General features: G+C 42.4%; 1 protein-coding gene across 1 annotated transcript in view; it reads right to left on the bottom strand.

Moving 5' to 3' along the window:
* The window catches only part of LOC129855515 (cAMP-specific 3',5'-cyclic phosphodiesterase 4B-like), a 303,941-nt gene extending 287,891 nt beyond the window's left edge, over positions 1-16,050 (bottom strand). The window contains exon 1 of the mRNA XM_055923263.1: positions 15,564-16,050. The gene's annotated coding sequence lies outside the window, so the exon portion shown is untranslated. The remainder of the gene's footprint in view (positions 1-15,563) is intronic.
* Between the last annotated feature and the right edge of the window lie 2,877 nt (positions 16,051-18,927).

The raw sequence follows: 18,927 nt of genomic DNA on the forward strand, positions 1-18,927 counted from the left end.
TTGTCATTTTCTCTGACAGGTATAAGAAATAGAGGCCAAGGAAAGGTGACGGGAGAGAGGGACATGGTGTATGTATGAGTGTGTGTGCGTGTGAGTAGATTGGGTGTGGGGGTCAATTTAGAGAACGGGTTAGGGATTGTTGAGCTGCCTCTGACAGCCAGGCGGAGAGTGAAGAGGAGCAGCTTGGACAAGACACTACGTGGAGGGACAGCTGAGAACACAGGCCAGCCAGAGCGAGGTTTACTTTGGTAAACTTCAAGTAAAGAAGTGCAAATAGCGGGAAAAAATTATCTGAGTTGAGTGAGACACGCGATCTTTACACCAGCAAAACTAAATAGTTTGCACTACACAACAAGGAAATTGTAGATTTGCTCCACCATAAATTAATAGGTTATTAGTAGGTTAAAAACTACTAGTCACAGACAAATGACTTGACATGCTGCCATCTTGGATTGACATTGTAGTCTCTCTACATTGAGTATGACATTGACTGACCAGGTGAAAGCTACTGTATGACCCCTTATTGATGTCACTTAAATCCACTTCATTTAGTGTAGATGAAGGGGAGAAGACAGGTTAAAGAAGGATTTTTAAGCCATACACTTGGATAGTGTGTGTGTGACATCCAGACTTAAGTGCCTTTGAAAGGGGTATGTTATTAGGTACCAGGCGCAACGGTTCGTGTCAAGAACTGCAACACTGCTGGGTTTTTCACACTCTACAGATTCCCGTGTGTATCAAGAACGATCCACCACCCAAAGGACATCCAGCCAACTTGACACAACTGTGGGAAGAATTGGAGTCAACATTGCCCTGATGAATTGAGGTTGTTCTGCGGGAAAAAGGGGGGCTTCAACTCAATATTTGGAATGTGTTTCTACCGTAATGTTTGGTATACTCACTGTTTGTTAAGGGGTGGCAAGTAGTCTAGTGGTTAGAGCGTTGGACTAGTAACCGAAAGGTTGCAAAATAGTAAAAAGCTGTTGCTCTGCCCCTGAACAAGGCAGTTAACCCACTGTTCCTAGGCCACCATTGAAAATAAGAATTTGTTCTTAACTGACTTTCCTAGTTAAATAAAGGTAAAAAATTTAAGAGATGTATGCAATCCTAAAGTACAGTACATTACATCCATAGTGTGATTACAACAGATGTTTAATGTCTTTTGTTTAATTTATATAACATCCTGACCTGTTTAGTATTATCTAGTCCAAATATGGCATGATTCCACTATTTGTATCAGTTTGAATCACTTTCAACGGGGGACTTTTATTTTTGAAGGCGAACCTCAAATTGTGGCTAATCCTTATTGTGGCTAGCTTCAAAGGTGTGAACGGCACAGTTGTCAAATCTTACACATGTTGATCAGTACACATTCGAAATTAAAATGTCACAGGAGAAAGAGCGAACTGGAATGTATTATGGATGAGTTTTTCTGATGCTAGCAAGCATGCATTTACACACGGATGTCAGTGGACAACGGAGCCAAAAGCGCTGTTAATGTTAGCTAGCAATTTGTTTTCTCAGCAGTTTGAGTTTGTCCTGTCCTGTCTGACAGTGAAATGTAGCTTGGAGTAGCTAGCATTGCAAAAGCCCATTGCATGCATAGTAAAGTAGCAACGTGTCAATTTTTCCAAAGTTTGGTGTTGGTTTTGAATTGATGTAAGTTAGCTAGCTATGTTGTGTGGGAAAATGTAGGACTGGAATTTGGACATGAACTAGCTATTGTTAGCTAGATTCTGTGTTGAGGTCAGCTGTTGTTGTCTGGCTCTAGCTAGCTAATGGCTGAGGTTATTTGTGTACAAACCTACAACAAATATAGCTAGCTACCTTTCGTTGCCTGTTCATTAGCTAGCACCCATCTAGATTTCAGCTGACTAGTGTTAGCTAGCTAGCCACAGAGGCTAGCTGCTTGACTTTGGACAAGCAGGCTAACGTTACCTAACAGCAGGTATGCTGTTGCCGAGCAACCGAGTTGCTGACCTGGTTATATAGAGCTCTGTGATTGTCAGAAATGCTACAAAAAGGTAGCACATCGCTGTTTCTTAAAAAACAAAAATGTGCACGCACGTGAGAGCGATAAATTATATATTTGAACAAAACTGTTGCCCCTACAAACATCAGTCCAAAAAAGGTGGCAAGTCTAATGGTCCCTTTATGGATTCTGTAGTCTTGTTCTTATCTGACGCATAGATATTGAGCTAGTTCTGGGCAAGACGTTTGCTTTTTTCCCTAATGCTAACAACCCTGTTAAAAATGCTGTATGTAGTTCTCGGTAACCATCTTCATATAAGTTCTCCCCTGCCTCCCCTTCAGAAATTACATTCCGATCGCCTTTATGACAGCTATTATAATGCAACCCATTTAGCATATCTGGCTAATGAAAAAAACAGTGTGTGGCCTTAATGGCCCTGCAGAGCTTAATTTATCTCATACTAATCATTCAAAGCTATAGAGGGGTGTCTGTGTGTAAGAATGAATGGCTCAACAGTGATCAAGCAGTTCCCTGATGAGACAATTAAACCTTCCTTTATAACTTCAAATTAAAAGGTCCAATTCAGCCGTTAATATCTTAATAACAAATCATTTCTGGCTAACAATTAAGTACCTTACTGTGATTTAAATTAAAATGGTAAAAAAGGAAACGAAAACAGCTTCTGAGAAAAGGTCAATTTCTTGGGGGGGAAGGGAAAACTGAAAATGTGCTGTTATTGGCAGAGGTTTGGAACTCTTTCTTATTGGTCTATTAACTATACTGAACAAAAATATAAACACAACATGTAAAGTGTTGGTCCCATGTTTCATGAGCTGAAATAAAAGATCCCAGAATGGTTCCATACACACAGAAAACTTATTTCTCAAAGATGTTGTACACAAATTTGTTAGTGAGCATTTCTCCTTTGCCAAGATAATCCATCCACCTGACAGGTGTAGCATATCAATAAGATAATTAAACAGCATGATCATTACACAGGTGCACCTTGTGCTGGGGACAATAAAAGGCCACAACACAATGCCACAGAGGGTCACACAACACAATGCCACAGAGGGAGTGTGCAAGTTGAGGGTGTGACTGCAGGAATGTCCACCAGAGCTGTAGACAGATCATTTAATGTTAATTTCTCTCCCATAAGCTATCTCCAGTGTCGTTTTAGAGAATTTGGCAGTATGTCCAACCAGCCTCACAACCGCAGACCAAGTGTAACCACGCCAGCCCAGGACCTCCTCATCGGCTGAGACCAGCCACTCAGACAGTGATGAACTGGAGGAGTATTTCTGTCTGTAATAAAGCCCTTTTGTGGGGAAAAACGTGTTCTGAATGGCTGCGCCTGGTCCCCAGTCAGTGGGCCTATGTCCTCCCAGGCCCAGCCATGGCTGCACCCCTGCCCAGTCATGTGAAATCCATAGATTAGGACCTAATGCATTTATTTCAATTTACAGTTAGTCATGTGAAATCCATAGATTAGGACCTAATGCATTTATTTCAATTTACAGTTCATATAAGGAAATCAGTCACTCAGTAAAATCATTGAAATTGTTGCATGCTGCATTTATATTTTTGCTCCGTATAATTTACCGCATGGTGATGTCACCATGTTAGGCCAAAACTCCATCCCACCAAAACGTATTTTCAAACATCTCTCACACCAAAAAGGGCATTATCAGCATGTTCACAATTTCACAGTGTTATTCCAACCTCATGGTGTGTAAATAAACTCAGCAAAAAATAAATGTCCCTTTTTCAGGACCAAGTCTTTCAAAGATAATTCATAAAAATCCAAATAACGTCATAGATCTTCATTGTAAAGGGTTTAAACACTGTTTCCCATGCTTGTTCAATGAACCATAAACAATTAATGAACATGCACCTGTGGAACGGTCGTTAAGACACTAACAGCTTACAGACGGTAGACAATTAAGGTCACAGTTATGAAAACCTAGGACATTAAAGAGGCCTTTCTACTGACCGTGAAAAACACCAAAAGAAAGATGCCTGGGTCCCTGCTCATCTACGTGTACGTGCCTTAGGCATGCTGCAAGGAGGCATGAGGACTGCAGATGTGGCCAGGGCAATACATTGCCATGTCTGTACTGTGCCTAAGACAGCGGTACAGGGAGACAGGACGGACAGCTGATCATCCTCGCAGTGGCAGACCACGTGTAACAACACCTGCACAGAATCGGTACATCCGAACATCACACCTGCGGGACAGTTACAGGATGGCAACAACAACTGCCCGAGTTACACCCGGAACGCTCAGACTGTTCGCAATAGGCTGAGAGAGGCTGGACTGAGGGCTTGTAGGCCTGTTGTTGTTTGGTCCTCCCCAGACATCACCGGCAACAAGGTCGCCTATGGGCACAAACCCACCGTCGCTGGACCAGACAGGACTGGCAAAAAGTGCTCTTCACTGACGAGTCGCGGTTTTGTCTCACCAGGGGTGATGGTCGGATTCACATTTATCGTCGAAGGAATGAGCGTTACACCGAGGCCTGTACTCTGGAGCGGGATCGATTTGGAGGTGGAGGGTCCGTCATGGTCTGGGGTGGTGTGTCACAGCATCATCGAACTGAACGTGTTGTCATTGCAGGCAATCTCAACGCTGTGCGTTACAGGGAAGACATCCTCCTTCCTCATGTGGTACCCTTCCTGCAGGCTCATCCTGACATGACCCTCCAGCATGACAATGCCACCAGCCATACTGCTCGTTCTGTGCGTGATTTCCTGCACAACAGGAATGTCAGTGTTCTGCCATGGCCAGCGAAGAGCCCAGATCTCAATCCCATTGAGCACGTCTGGGACCTGTTGGATCGGAGGGTGAGGGCTAGGGCCATTCCCCCCCAGAAATGTCCAGGAACTTGCAGGTGCCTTGGTGGAAGAGTGGGGTAAGGAGGAGATGCACTGCAGTACTTAATGCAGCTGGTGGCCACACGAGATACTGACTGTTACTTTGATTTTGCTTTTCATCCCCCCCCTTTGTTCGGGGTCACATTATTCCATTTCTGTTAGTCACATGTCTGTGGAACTTGTTCAGTTTATGTCTCAGTTGTTGAATCTTGTTATGTTCATACAAATATTTACACGTTAAGTTTGCTGAAAATAAACGCAGTTGACAGTGAGGACGTTTCTTTTTTGCTGAGTTTATATATAAAACAAATGAAAATTGTGTTTTTGACTGAACAGGGCCTTTAAAATGGAAGGATCTTCTCTACTATGCTACAGCATATACCTTGAGGACTTAGTCTAATCATGCATCTGGCTACGCTTGCTATTGTGCTCCAGTACATACTATGGTAAACATGGCAAAAGGTTAAATGGATAACAATGACTTCCTTTGCGATTCATCGATCTTTGAAATTGATATAAAAAAACGACTGTTTGTTACCAGGTTGTTTTCAGTATATACCAAAAAAATACCAGTTGCGTCTGGACTGTATCGTAAAGTGTTACCATAAAACGCCTGCGTCGATATTTCATAACAGCTGCCGGCAGATACCCCAACTTCACATGACCCCCAGAAGGTTGTCTATTTGGTTAGGTCATGACAGTAGGCACATCGATCTAATAATATAGATCTAATAATTGTCAGAAATTCTGTGCACACTGTACTGTAATGTCCTCAGCACCCCTGGGTAGAGTACAGCCCATCTGGAGGGTAGACCAAAGCCCAAACTAAAGAACTAGGGAGCCACTGTTTTCAGACACAATAGTCTTATGTGTACTATTCCAACAGCGTCAACGTCACCGCTGTAATCCAATCTATGAAGGAATCTGTTATAATACATCAACAAAGTCATTATCATGGACCATCAACAGTAACGCCAACAGAAGCGCCTCCTACTAAACTAGAAGAGGCCAGCTAGCCTACAGTAGCTCTAGCCGGCTGGGTGTAATATCCAACTGTAATCCAATCTATCCAATCTCTGAAGGGATCTGTTATAATACATAATCCAGTAGTCATTAGTCAACCAACTATCATTATCATGGACCATCAACCGCTACACCAACAGAAGCCTCCTAGAACAGAAGAAGTTGGCTACACAAAGTTGGTTTGTGTAATATTACGGTTTCCATGTAATATAATACAATAGTAGATCACACTTTTGTCTATATTGGTTTGCAGCAGAAGCGACACATGTTCAATACAAAAAAAAGTGTGATATGACATTGCAAAGCAATCATTTCACCAAAGAAATCCGAATTAGAGGCAGTGCGTATGAAAGGCATAACATACACCGATTGATCACCACAAATTATAGAGCACACAGACACAATGATTTTCTCCTTTCAGAAATGGATGAGAGAAAAACATGATTTCATTTATTTTTGATACATGATTTCATGCTATGAATTAATCCTACGGTACTTCTGCGTCAGACTCCATATATGGCTAATCTACTTTAAACCACACAGATGTCTCAAGCACATAGGTGCTTTAAAAAACCTACACGATGGATGACGGCACATTTATATAACCCTGTGTGACGGTTTATGACTAAATAAACATCTTTCCTGGGTGTTGCCTGCCAAACCTCAAAATCGGTTTACATAAGACACACAACCCACACCAGTCAGATCCCCAAATGGGCACATTTAAAAGCCTACATTTGCGCACAGGCCAGGTAGCCTATAGGCCTACCTTAATCAGATGCGGGTCTTTACTCAACATTGACAGGAGCGCTTCAAACAAAACACAATTAATGAATTGACAACTCGTAAATGGAATGAAATAAACAAAAACTTGTTTCTCACAAGTGTAGCCTAGGTTGTACGCTCTGCAAGCAACATGTCCACTCTGACAATTAGAACAGTAAAAGACTGTAATAATACCATATTGAATGCATTAACATAAATTATGGTAACCAAACAAACATTGTAGATGAGAAAGTATGGGAATGAATGGTAAATGTACTACTGGTGATACTGGTGTGCCATCCCCGCTGCCTCCGCAATGGATTAGCCCACTGAGACAGATCAATCAAGATCTGCCATAACAATGATCCATTTTTGCAACTGCTCGACTGAATTGGGTCAGCCCTAATCTCGATGTCCCTGTCCTTGACTCGCTCTCAGTCTCTCCTTCTCTTTGTTGTTCTCTACCGCTCTTATGTTTCTCTTTCTCGGACACCCTGTTACTTTCTGTCAGACAGGCAGGCAGGAAGGAAGGCAGGCAGACAGAGTCAGACAGGGCTAGGAGTAAGGTGCTCAGGGGAGCTTCACTAATGTGGTGGAAAACATAGTGAGGGAATTTCAGCGATAAGTAGCTCTGAGGTAAAAACAGGAACAGTAGAAGGGCTAAAGAAAACAGATGTATTATTTTTCTCTGAATTTCCCAGAGGAAAGAAAGTTGCACCTGTTCTGTAAGACACCATGTACCCTATAAAATCACACACTTACTAAATGGCTTTTAATTTCCACCTTCCCTCCCTCTTTTCTCTCTCCCTCATCTCTCCCCTTGACAACCCCAGACATTGATGTGCTGTTGATTTGCTGCAGCAATTCCTCTAGGTGTATCAGTGTGGATTTCTGATAACTGTGATTCGTGGTACTTTTCCCCCCCCATGCATTCTCTTCTAAATGTGCAGGTGAGAATGACCAGTTGGCGACATCATGCAACAGACAAATCTGAGTAAAAGCTGAACCATAACACATTGATGAAGATGTTCTCCCACAAGAGAAAAGAAGAAGAAAAAACATGTCCACTGCTGCTTCAAAATCAGGAAATGATTTATGGTTCACAGTAGTGTACTTTGTAATGTGTTCAATAAAAGCAAAGACACTGTACCACCACCCCCCCCCCCCCTCCCCCCCTTTGCTGTGTACATCCAGACTTATAAAACACACCCAGACTCATAAACAAACAAAGACTTTAAAAACACAATGGGGCCATTAGAACAATTAAAGTTTTAGATTAAGTTTAAACATCGGCCAATTCAATTAACTGCTGTAGTTGCATGTGATAAAATGCTACATCTTAGCTGTGCCCATTCGATAACCTGGGACATTTAGCCCTATGCTAACCTCAACCAAGTAGCAGGGATTATTTAAAGTAACAAATTCCTCATCAGCCTATCAACGATTTTAAACATTTTCTCTAATGGCATTTCTTAAAATAAGTTAACTCAGCCACCAGAGGGATATATTTAAACTTCCAAATCCAAGGTTTAACTTTGTTCCTCTTCACTTGGTCTGTCTCAAGTTTATAATTTTTTTTAAATGTAACATTTATTTAATTGATTACTGTCTCAAGTGTAGAGTGCCAATATTGCAAGATCGCATCTTTTACTAGACTACTTGACTGCCTGGCCGCACAGGTGAATGTGTTAAGAGTGTGTTTCTTTTGACAATGAAGCACTACAGCCATATAGTTTTGAACCTAGAAGGAGACCAAGAGATGGGAGCAGGCAAAAAAAGTCCACTGAGATTGGCAAGAGGAATGTTGAGTTGGTCAAAAAGGCATGGTAAGCTTGATAAATGCCGAGCTAGTTGGTTAGCTAGCCTATTCACATGCTAATTACAGTGCCTTCAGAAAGTACTCACACCCCTTGATTTTTTGACACATTGTTGTTTTACCGCTTGCATTTAAAAATGATTAAATTGAGATTTTGTGTCACTGGCCTACACACAATACCTCATAATGTTTAAGTGGAATTATGTTTATAGAATTAAAAGCTGAAATGTCTTGAGTCAATAAGTATTCAAAACCCTTTGTTATGGCAAGCAGTGCATTCGGAAAGTATTCAGACCCCTTGAGTTTTCCACATTGTTACATTACAGCCTTTTTCTAAAATGGATAAACACTGTCCTCATAGGTCTACACACAATATCCCATAATGAAAAAGCAAAAACTGATTTTTAGAAATCTCAGACCCTGTACTCAGTACTTTGTTGAAGCACCTTTGGCAGCATTTACAGCATCAAGTCTTCTTGGGTATGACACTACAACCTTGGCACACCTGTATTTGGCGGGATTCTCCCATTCTTCTTCTCTGCAGATCCTCTCAAGCTCTGTCAGGTTGGATGGGGAGCGTCGATTCACAGCTATTTTCAAGTCTCTCCAGAGATGTTCGATGGGGTTCAAGTCCGGGCTCTGACTGGGCCACTCAAGGACATTCAGAAACTTGTCGGGAAGTCACTCCTGCTTTGTATTGGCTGTGAGCTTAGGGTTGTTGTCCTGTTGGAAGGTGAACCTTTGCCCCAGTCTGTGGTCCTGATTGCTCTGGAGTAGGTTTTCATCAAGGATCTCTCTGTACTTTGCTCCGTTCAGCTTTCCCTCGATCCTGACTAGTCTCCCAGTCCCTGCCGCTGAAAAACATCCCCACAGCATGATGCGCCACCACCATGCTTCCCCGTAGGGATGGTGGCAGGTTTCCACCAGAAGTGAGGCTTGGTATTCCAGCCAAAGAGCTCAATCTTCGTTTCATCAAACCAGAGAATATTGTTTCTCATTGTCTGCGAGTCCTTTAGGTGGCTTTTGGCTCCAAGCGGGCTGTCATGTGCCTTTTACTGAGAAGTGGCTTCCGTCTGGACACTCTACCATAAAGGCCTGATTGGTGGAGTGCTGCTGAGATGGTTGTCCTTCTGGAAGTTTCTCCCATCTCCCCAGAGGAACTCTGGAACTCTGTTAGAGTGACCATCGGGTTTTTGGTCACCTCCCTGACCAAGGCCCTTCTCCCCCGATTGCTCAGTTTAGCCAGGCGGCCAGCTCTAGCAAGACTCTTGGTGGTTCCAAACTTCTTTCATTTAAGAATGATGGAGGCCACTGTGTTCTTGGGGACCTTCAATGCTGCAGCCATTTTTTGCTACCCTTCCCCAGATCTGTGCCTTGACACAATCCTGTCTCGGAGCTCTACAGACAATTTCTTCGACCTCATGGCTTGGTTTTTGCTCTGGCAAAACACTGTCCACTGTGGTACCTTTATAGACAGATGTGTGCCTTTCCAAAATCATGTCCAATCAATTGAATTTACCACAGGTGGTGTCCAATCAAGTTGTAAAAACATCTCAAGGATGATCAATAGAAACAGGACTCACTGGAGCTCAATTTCGATTCTTATAGCAAAGGGTCTGAATACTTAAATAAAGAAGATACCTTATTAACATTTCAGAAATTTGCAAAAATGTCTAAACCTGTTTTTGCTTTGACATTATGGGGTATTGTGTATAGATTACTGTCATGTGGTTAAATCATAAAAATTGGAGTCAAAATGATACAAATTTAAAAGAGAAAATTAAACTAACGCAAGAGCACCAGTCTTTGCCATATGTTCACATTGATACACCAATCCATTGGCGGCTAAAGAAATTAGCACACGGAACTCAGGGAGCCTATTGGCCTATAACTTCCATCGTCAACTAAGTAAAATGCATAGGCTTAAAGCCGACAAATAAAAACAGTACAAAATATCCTGAAGAATATTCAGGTTCTTTCAATCACATTGTCACGTTCCTGACCGGTTTTTCCTTTTTCTTGTGTTTATTTAGTTGGTCAGGGCGTGAGTTGGGGTGGGTTGTCGAGGTGTTATTTTCTTGTTGGGTTGTTTGTGTTCGGCCGGGTATGATTCTCAATCAGAGACAGCTGTCACTCGTTGTCCCTGATTGAGAATCATACTTAGGCAGCCTGTGATTCACGTGGTTGCTGTGGGTGGTTGTATCGCGTGTCTGTGTTTGTACCACACGGGACTGTTTGCGGTTTGTCACGTTTGTTGTTTTGTATGTTAAGTGTTCATTCTATTTTCATTAAATATGAACACTAACCACTCTGCATATTGGTCTGATCCTTCTTGCCTCTCCTCCTCGTCCGAGGAGGAGGATTACGACGATCATTACACACATGAATCTCTCTAAGCCCTTTTATATCTGTCTTGACCTATCGCTAGTGAAATGCAACATTGTATCAACTCGGGAGGTTGGCGTGCAAGCACGCACACGCTTTTTTAGGAGACAGTGTGGTATGCGCGCAGGTAGCTCGAGATTATTTGATTGACAGTTCTGGTCGCCTAGTGATGGACATTAGTCCCGATTCTGAAGCCTCATTCCTTTACAGACAAGCAAAATGCCCCTTCAGTGGCACTTCGAAACTATCTCCAGAGAAGGTATCGTGTTGGAATTTAAAAGGCCGTAGTGTACCCTTACAGACAAACAAACATGCTATAGTCGAGGCGCTTTCAATGGTACATGGCTGCTGTAGACCATTATTCACCATTGTAAATTGACATGGATTTTGCGGGGGTGCTTGTCATTTTAACAGATGCCCCCCCCCCCCCAAAAAAAATTGTTAGTTAAAACATTAAGCAACATCCCTATACAATACACAGACATATTCCACCAGAAGATTTCACATCTGCCACCGAAAAACAGAAGAGGTTTGATGCTCAGATGTTTGCCATAGTAGACACCTATGTCATGAACGATGACACACAGATGTCCACCGCCAGCCGAGTGGAGAAAAGCCAAACACAGGACAAACAACCACAGATGCTGACCTGTCACTATCCTAGCCATCCGTCCTTCCAAATTCAAAAACAATTGAGTCACCATGAGCAAAAAGAACACAAGATATCAGTTGTCAATAATCAAGATACAATTTAAGCCAGATCTAAAAAAGTACTCCAGGAAAGGAACTTTCTAGTTTCTATACATGTGGGTGATGGAGAGAACCTGCGGGCTGTGGAAATTCAAAATGCTGAAACTGCAGTTTGAGCTAGCCTTACAAAGCTCCAGTGTGTCTCATAGGACTCAGGTGAAACAGCACAGTGAATACAGGTGGTGGATCAGGAAACATAGCGTTGGACTTGAACTGCGAACACCACGTGCACCTCACAACAAACCTCATCCAACACCAAGTGGCCAATGTCCAGTTTGACATTGCACAGAAAGTCAGCAGGGCCATATGAGAGCAGACAGACATTATGCAGTGATTTGATAACGATTGTGAGCTGAAGCCAGAGTCTGGAAAGCATTCAATCTCAAGTAATAATAAGTGTGCTTCTTGATCAGAAGATGTTTGCTTTGACACCTGGCAGATTCTACCCATACTTCCAGAACATCCTTATAAACATGTTGCACAAATTGGACTATGAGGAACTAGTGTTGCGGATCAACAACCACAAAAATAACAAACTGTCTGCACTCAGACAGAGGCATAAACATTGACACTTGATTTCAGATGTAGTGCTGAGACCCTAAACTGTGAATTGTTATCTTAAATGCCATAGTTAGAAAGGTAATGTAAGAAAGAGGAAAGAAGATGTAGTACTGAAACCAATGAGAATGTAGACTCACAAAATGTAGACTTAGTTTTATACCGTTACGTTCTTTGTTGCATTTGTCATTATTTTAACTTAAAATATTCTGTTAACCTTTTTTTAACCATTTATTTGTGCATTTTCTTTTACTTACAATGTTATGGCATAAGATGGCGCCGGAGATGGCATCGCGATTAGCTCTTAGGAAACTTTGCCAGTATTTTTTTATTTTTTTATGTACTATTTTTTTTATATTATTAGCTCAGGAAATGTTGTGTCATTACATACAGCCGGGAAGAACTATTGGATATTAAAGCATCGGCAACTCACCAGAACTACCAGCATTAGGACTAGGAATATGACTTCCCTAGAGCAGATCCTTTATTCAATCTCCCCAGAGCAATTTAACTTGTTCCGGAGGCCGACCGAAAACGTCGCCGGCAAAGGAGAGGCACTCGAAGCGGCCTGCTGGTTCGACTTAGGAGGCGTACATGCCACCCACCGCTTCCGAGTATATTACTCGCTAATGTTCAGTCTTTGGATAACAAAGTTAATGAGCTGAGAGCAAGGATTTCTTTCCAGAGAGACATCGGGGCATACTTTGTTCCATGGAAACATGGCTCTCTCGGGATAATCTGTCGTAGTCGGTAAAGCCAGCAGGATTCTCAGTACGTCGCGCAGACAGGAATAAATATCTCTCCAAGAAGCAGAAGGGCAGAGGGGTGTGTTTCATGATTAACGACTCATGGTGTAATTCTAGGAAAATAGAGGCACTCAAGTCCCTTTGTTCACCCGACCTAGAATACCTCACAATTAAATGACGACCATATTATCTTCCAAGAGAATTCTCCTAAATCATCGCCACAGTCGTTTACATCCCACCTCAAGCCGATACCTCGGCGGCCCTCAAAGAACTTCACTGGATTTTATGCAAACCACATATCCTGAGGCTGCATTTATTGTAGTTGGGGACAAAGCAAATCTGAGAACTAGGCTGTCGAAGTTCTATCAACACATCGACTGTAATACTCGCGCTGCTAAGACTCTCGACCATTGCTATTCAAACTTCCGGAATGTTACAAGGCCCTCCCCCGCCCTTCTTTCGGCAAATCTGACCACGACTCCCTCTTGCTCCTCCCGTCCTAATACCAGAACCTCAAAACAGGACGTCCCCGTGCGTTGTACCATTCAACCAAAGAAAAGGCAACTACAAGTTCATTTACAATAAAGTTTTACAATCCACTAAACTTTGATGTTTCCAAATCTTGATTATTTATTGAAGTCCAGTGAAGGAGAAAAGTGAGAACCAAAATGCTCATTATGAACTAACTAACTATGGGTGACAGGTCACATCTTGGTCCACTCTCTACTTTATATAACTGAAAATGAGTATTAGAACAAATCTTTAAGCCAAATTATTTATTTACAGTGTGTGTATGGCGTACATTATACTATTTTATATTGTAATGCCTTCATTGACTTGATTATGTGTATAGACCACACTTCTGGCAAAACAGAATTCAGTTTTTCCTCCAAGTCTTCTTCCATTTTCTACAATGTTGCAAACTAGCATACGGAACAACTCTCTACAAAATCTGTCCTACCTGGTCCGAAAACAGTGACGAACATAACATGTACCACCCCCATCCAATCAAAATCTTGCCACAGGGAGCCAGCGGACCATTCAAACCATTTTGGCTAATACAAAATGAGCAAATGTTGATTTAATATTTGTAAATACTACGATTGCATGACTATTGAGATTAATTGATTTCTCAAGCTTAGGTATTGAATATTAAAGCTTTGCTCTCAGAGTCCACTTACAACGCTGCTTATTGATCAATGTGTTTTCACTATACTTCACACACACACACACAGAGAGAGAGCGACTGAGTTGTCTGATCGATGGACACACTCTAAAAGGGTTTGATTTTTGGATGAACTGAAAGGAAGAGAACGTGTGTTCTCAGCGTGTTCTCAGAGAGGGATGGAAGAAAGAAGGGAGAGACAATGAAGAAAAGACGCAGAGTTATTTGAAGGTGAGAGGTGGTAGAATGGATGTACTGTGATGGAAAGAGGGTGCTTCCAAGAGAGAGAGAGAGCGAGAGAGAGGAGTGAGGGAGACGGAGAGGGCTGGGGGGAATCAGGGAGAGATAGAGAGTGGGATGAAAGTGAAGAAGGAGGCACCAGAGTATATAACTGTCAAATGGCATCAGGACAGACAGGCTTGTTCGCCCAGGGAGGGTTCATTCGCAAGCCTGTGTCCCCTAATCATTCAGACCAGACCCACTCTCTCACTAACACTGTCCGCTCAACACAAGGGTTAGGGAGATGCAAAACATGTCTTGCAACCTCTAATGGACATAGGAAGCTTCAGTTCCCTGTATGACATGTAGTTGCTCTGTAAATATAGACAATCATTCATTCATAAAATATCAGTTTAATGGAAACAAATTCTGTGTTTAATTATTTACTAGTATATTACCACGTAACGATACATTTCATAAAGAAATTGACATTATATTTGGCTACATGGTATAGGTGCAACTCCATGTAAAGTGTGACCACGTTTCTTTTTTTCAGTTTAAGAGGTTGGCCCTGGATTTAAAACTAATCTGGCTTCAGAAAGAAACAGAGAGAGACTCTTCTAGAGTCTAGTCTGAATATGCAGGCTACTGCAGGCTATTTCATATCAGTGTCACTCTCATTCTTGTCCTTATCCAGACAGACCTAGGAGAATATCAAAGTGTGTCAGAGGGACCCCTAAATTGAAATGACCCAGTCACTGATCTAGAGAGAGCACCTGTACAACTATTGTGATTTCATTATCACGTCAGTGGTGTCAGTTATCTGTCAGTTATCTGCTTTGAAGGCATTACGTTATTCAGTTATTAACCCATTTGAGGTCAAATGCCTAAGTCAAGTTAGTTAACATTAACTAAGACAGAAACAATGTAACGTCTTGAAATGTAGCCTGCACAATGTAGCCTATAATTTAGTCTGGGTCTGGGTCACCCGTTACAATGTATTTTTTGTTGTTGTTTTTTATCAATCGAATCGTCACATTCTTGAAAAATTATACACGTAGCCAACCATATGTGTTACTCAATCCAATTGCCTATCAATAGGCTATAGCCTAGCCATTATAAATAACACATCAATTGGAATTTCGCTTCAGGGAAATCCCAGAACTCCCAGAAATATCATTACCTAATGCATGTTGGTGTTGTTTAACATTATTATTAGTCTTATCCACCAATAGCATAACAAAACAACAGAATTAGACAAACTACAGCCTGCGCTCAGGTGCACCTTACCTAAAATGCGAATCCACTTTATATTCTCATGGGTTGACAAAAGGGTCTTCCTGAATAGTTGAATTTCTGTAAACCTCGAACGTGTCAAAAACCAAGGCTGGTTTCTTTTGTTAGCCACGCGGTTTATTTCGCGGCGCACTATTGTGTGTCCTCCTCCTCGAGCCAACCTCGTTCGGTTAGAATGGTACAGCTAAAAAAACGTTTTGAGGGAATCTCTTCCAGAGACATCCGGTATCGTTCGTCCCCCCTACCCCAAAAAATTACAGCACCTCCTTGATGGGTTGACTTGTCTGTCACCAGACAATCACGCGGGCGTAATTCTGAGGGTCTAACTATTTCAAGAATTGTACAATTTACGACGTTCTCATTAAAAAATGGAGGAAGATTGTTTCCGAAGAGCTTCTCAAAAAATATCTCTCAAGTCGGCATTCACTCCCTCACCGCACAGTAGAGTATTCTGGACCAATCGAGCGCGCAGAATAAACGAATGAATAGGCTACTCTACCGAGCGTGGTCATCATCTCATCTGGGTCTTCCTCATCTATGTCGCTCTCCAGCGTGACATGTTAACGACTTGGTCTGTATCAGTCTTTCCTTGAATTTGAGCAGGAATGTATTTGAAAAGCCCATAGTCTTTGTCACATGACAATTGCAAGGGATGCATAGATGGGCACTTTATGTATGCTGCCAGGGGCGCAACTTTAACTGGGGATGGGAGTCATGTCCCCACCACATTCTGAAATGTAATTTTTATTTTTATTTTTTATCATTGCAATATAATAGAAGGGTTTGATTTAGGACCAGGAAGACACCAAAGAGGGGGCAGACATGCTGTGTGAAGGCAACGCTTCTGGAAGGCTGGCTGAATCAGCAAAAGAGAGTTGAGCATAGTTCAGTGTGTATGTGTTGCGCTCTTTCACAGCGTTGTAATAGTATGTAGAGCAGACACTGGCTACTCTTTAGTTGACTGATGTAGCTGGCAAAGTAACTTCTGTTTAACTTAACATAAAAAAATGAACTAGTGTTTATTCGCAGTGCTGAGCTAGTATTGTAACTGACATGTACAGTAACGTTAGCTAATGTTTCATCCCCTCTCGACTGAGGTGAATGAATCAAATCAAATGTATTTATATAGCCCTTCTTACATCAGCTGATATCTCAATGTGCTGTACAGAAACTCAGCCTAAAACCCCAAACAGCAAGCAATGCAGGTGTAGAAGCACGGCAAGCAATGAATAAGCTATGCTATCGTGTAGTAGCTACCACAGCCAGGTCAGCTCTAGTTATCTGTCAGATAGCGATATGAGGCAGTTAGTATTACTATGTAACAGCTGTTGTTTGAACGGAAATGTTTTGTAGCCTTTGTTTTGTCCCGTTTCAGAAGTAAATGAACTTGGCTAGCTTCCACCAGTTGATGTACCATTAGAGAGAGAGCTGGCCAAAAGTTGGTTAATGTTAGCTATTGTTTTTTCCTCAATCACACTAGACCTGAATCAAACGATGAAACGATGAAAGCATCGGTTTGCCTAGCTAATTTCCTACTTTTCACACAGACACACTAATAAATAGCTCTAACGTTATAGGCTTCACAGTCACATGCGCCGAATACAACAGGTGAAGACACCGTGAAATGCTTACTTTCAAGCCCTTAACCAACACTGCAGTTCAAGAAATAGAGTTAAGAAAATATTTAAAAAATAAAATAAAGTAAAAAAATAAATAAAAAGGTGTTGTCGTGCCCTCTTCATGACTGTCTTGGTGTGTTTGGACCATGATAGTTCCTTGGTGATGTGGACACCAAGGAACTTGAAACTCTCGACCCGCTCCACTACATCCCCGTCAATGTTAATGGGGGCCTGTTCGGCCCTCCTTTTCCTGTAGTCCACGATCAGCTGCTTTGTCTTGCTCACATTTAGGGAGAGGTTGTTGTCGACCTCCTCCTTATAGGCTGTCTCATCGTTGTCGGTGATCAGGCCTACCACTGTTGTGTCGTCAGCAATTTAATGATGGTGTTGGAGTCGTGCTTGGCCACACAGTCATTGGGGAACAGGGAGTACTGGAGGGGACTAAGCACGCACCCCTGAAGGGTCCCAGTGTTGAGGATCAGCGTGGCAGATGTGTTGTTGCCAACCCTTACCAGCTGGGAGCAGCTTGTCAGGAAGTGCAGGATCCAGTTGCAGAGGGAGGTGTTTAGTCACAGGGTCCTTAGTTTAGTGATGAGCTTTGTGGGTACTATGGTGTTGAATGCTGTGCTGTAGTCAATGAACAGCATAGGTGTTCCTTTAGTCCAGGTGGGAAAGGGCATCGTGGAGTGCGATTGAGATTGCGTCACCTGTGGATATGTTGGGGCGGTCTGCGAATTGGAGTGGGTCTAGGGTTTCCGGCATGATGGCGTTGATGTGAGTCATGACCAGCCTTTCAAAGCACTTCATGGCACCGACGTAAGTACTATGGGGCAGTAGTCATTTAGGCAGGTTACCTTCGCTTTCTTGGGCACAGGGACTATGGTGGTCTGCTTGAAACATGTATGTATTACAGACTCGGTCAGGGAGAGGTTGAAAATATCAGTGAAGATACTTGCCATGCTCTGAGTACATGTCCTGGTAATCCGTTTGGCCCTGCGGCCTTGTGAATGTTGACCTGTTTAAAGGTCTTGCTCACATCGGCTATGGAGAGTGTGATCACACAGTCGTTTGGAACAGCTGGTGTTCTCATGCATGCTTCATTGTTGCTTGCCTCGAAGGGAGCATAAAAGGAATTTAGCTCATCTCGTTGGCAGCTCGCGGCTGGGTTTCCCTTTGTAGTCCAAAATAGTTTGCAAGCCCTGCCACACCCAACGAGCATCATATTCAATCTTAGTCCTGTATTGAAGCTTTGCCTGTTTGATGGTTCTTCTGCGGGCATAGCGGGATTTCATATAAGCATCCGGATTAGTGTCCCTCTCCTTGAAAGTGGCAGCTCTAGATCGGTGCAGATGTTGACTGTAATTCTTGGCTTCTGGTTGTGATATATACGTACGGTCACTGTGGGGACGATGTCGTTTATGCACTTATTGATGAAGCCGGTGACTGAGGTGGCATACTCCTTAATGCCATTGGATGAATCCAGGAACATATTACAGTCCTGTAGCGTAGCATCCGCGTAATCTGACCACATGCGCACATGATCTCTCAGATATGGCTACTGAACTGGAAACAGCAAGAATTATGACAGTGACACTTGCTACATTTTGCATAGGCCTATAGGATATAGCCACATTTTTTAGCCGGACGATTTGCAGCAGAGACAAATAAATGGGTAATCGATACTTGTTGAAAAGGAAAAAGGCACAACACTCGCTCACCATAGTAGCCTAACCTATGTG

Source organism: Salvelinus fontinalis, chromosome 5 (genome assembly GCF_029448725.1).
Source record: "Salvelinus fontinalis isolate EN_2023a chromosome 5, ASM2944872v1, whole genome shotgun sequence".
Taxonomy (NCBI): domain Eukaryota; kingdom Metazoa; phylum Chordata; class Actinopteri; order Salmoniformes; family Salmonidae; genus Salvelinus; species Salvelinus fontinalis.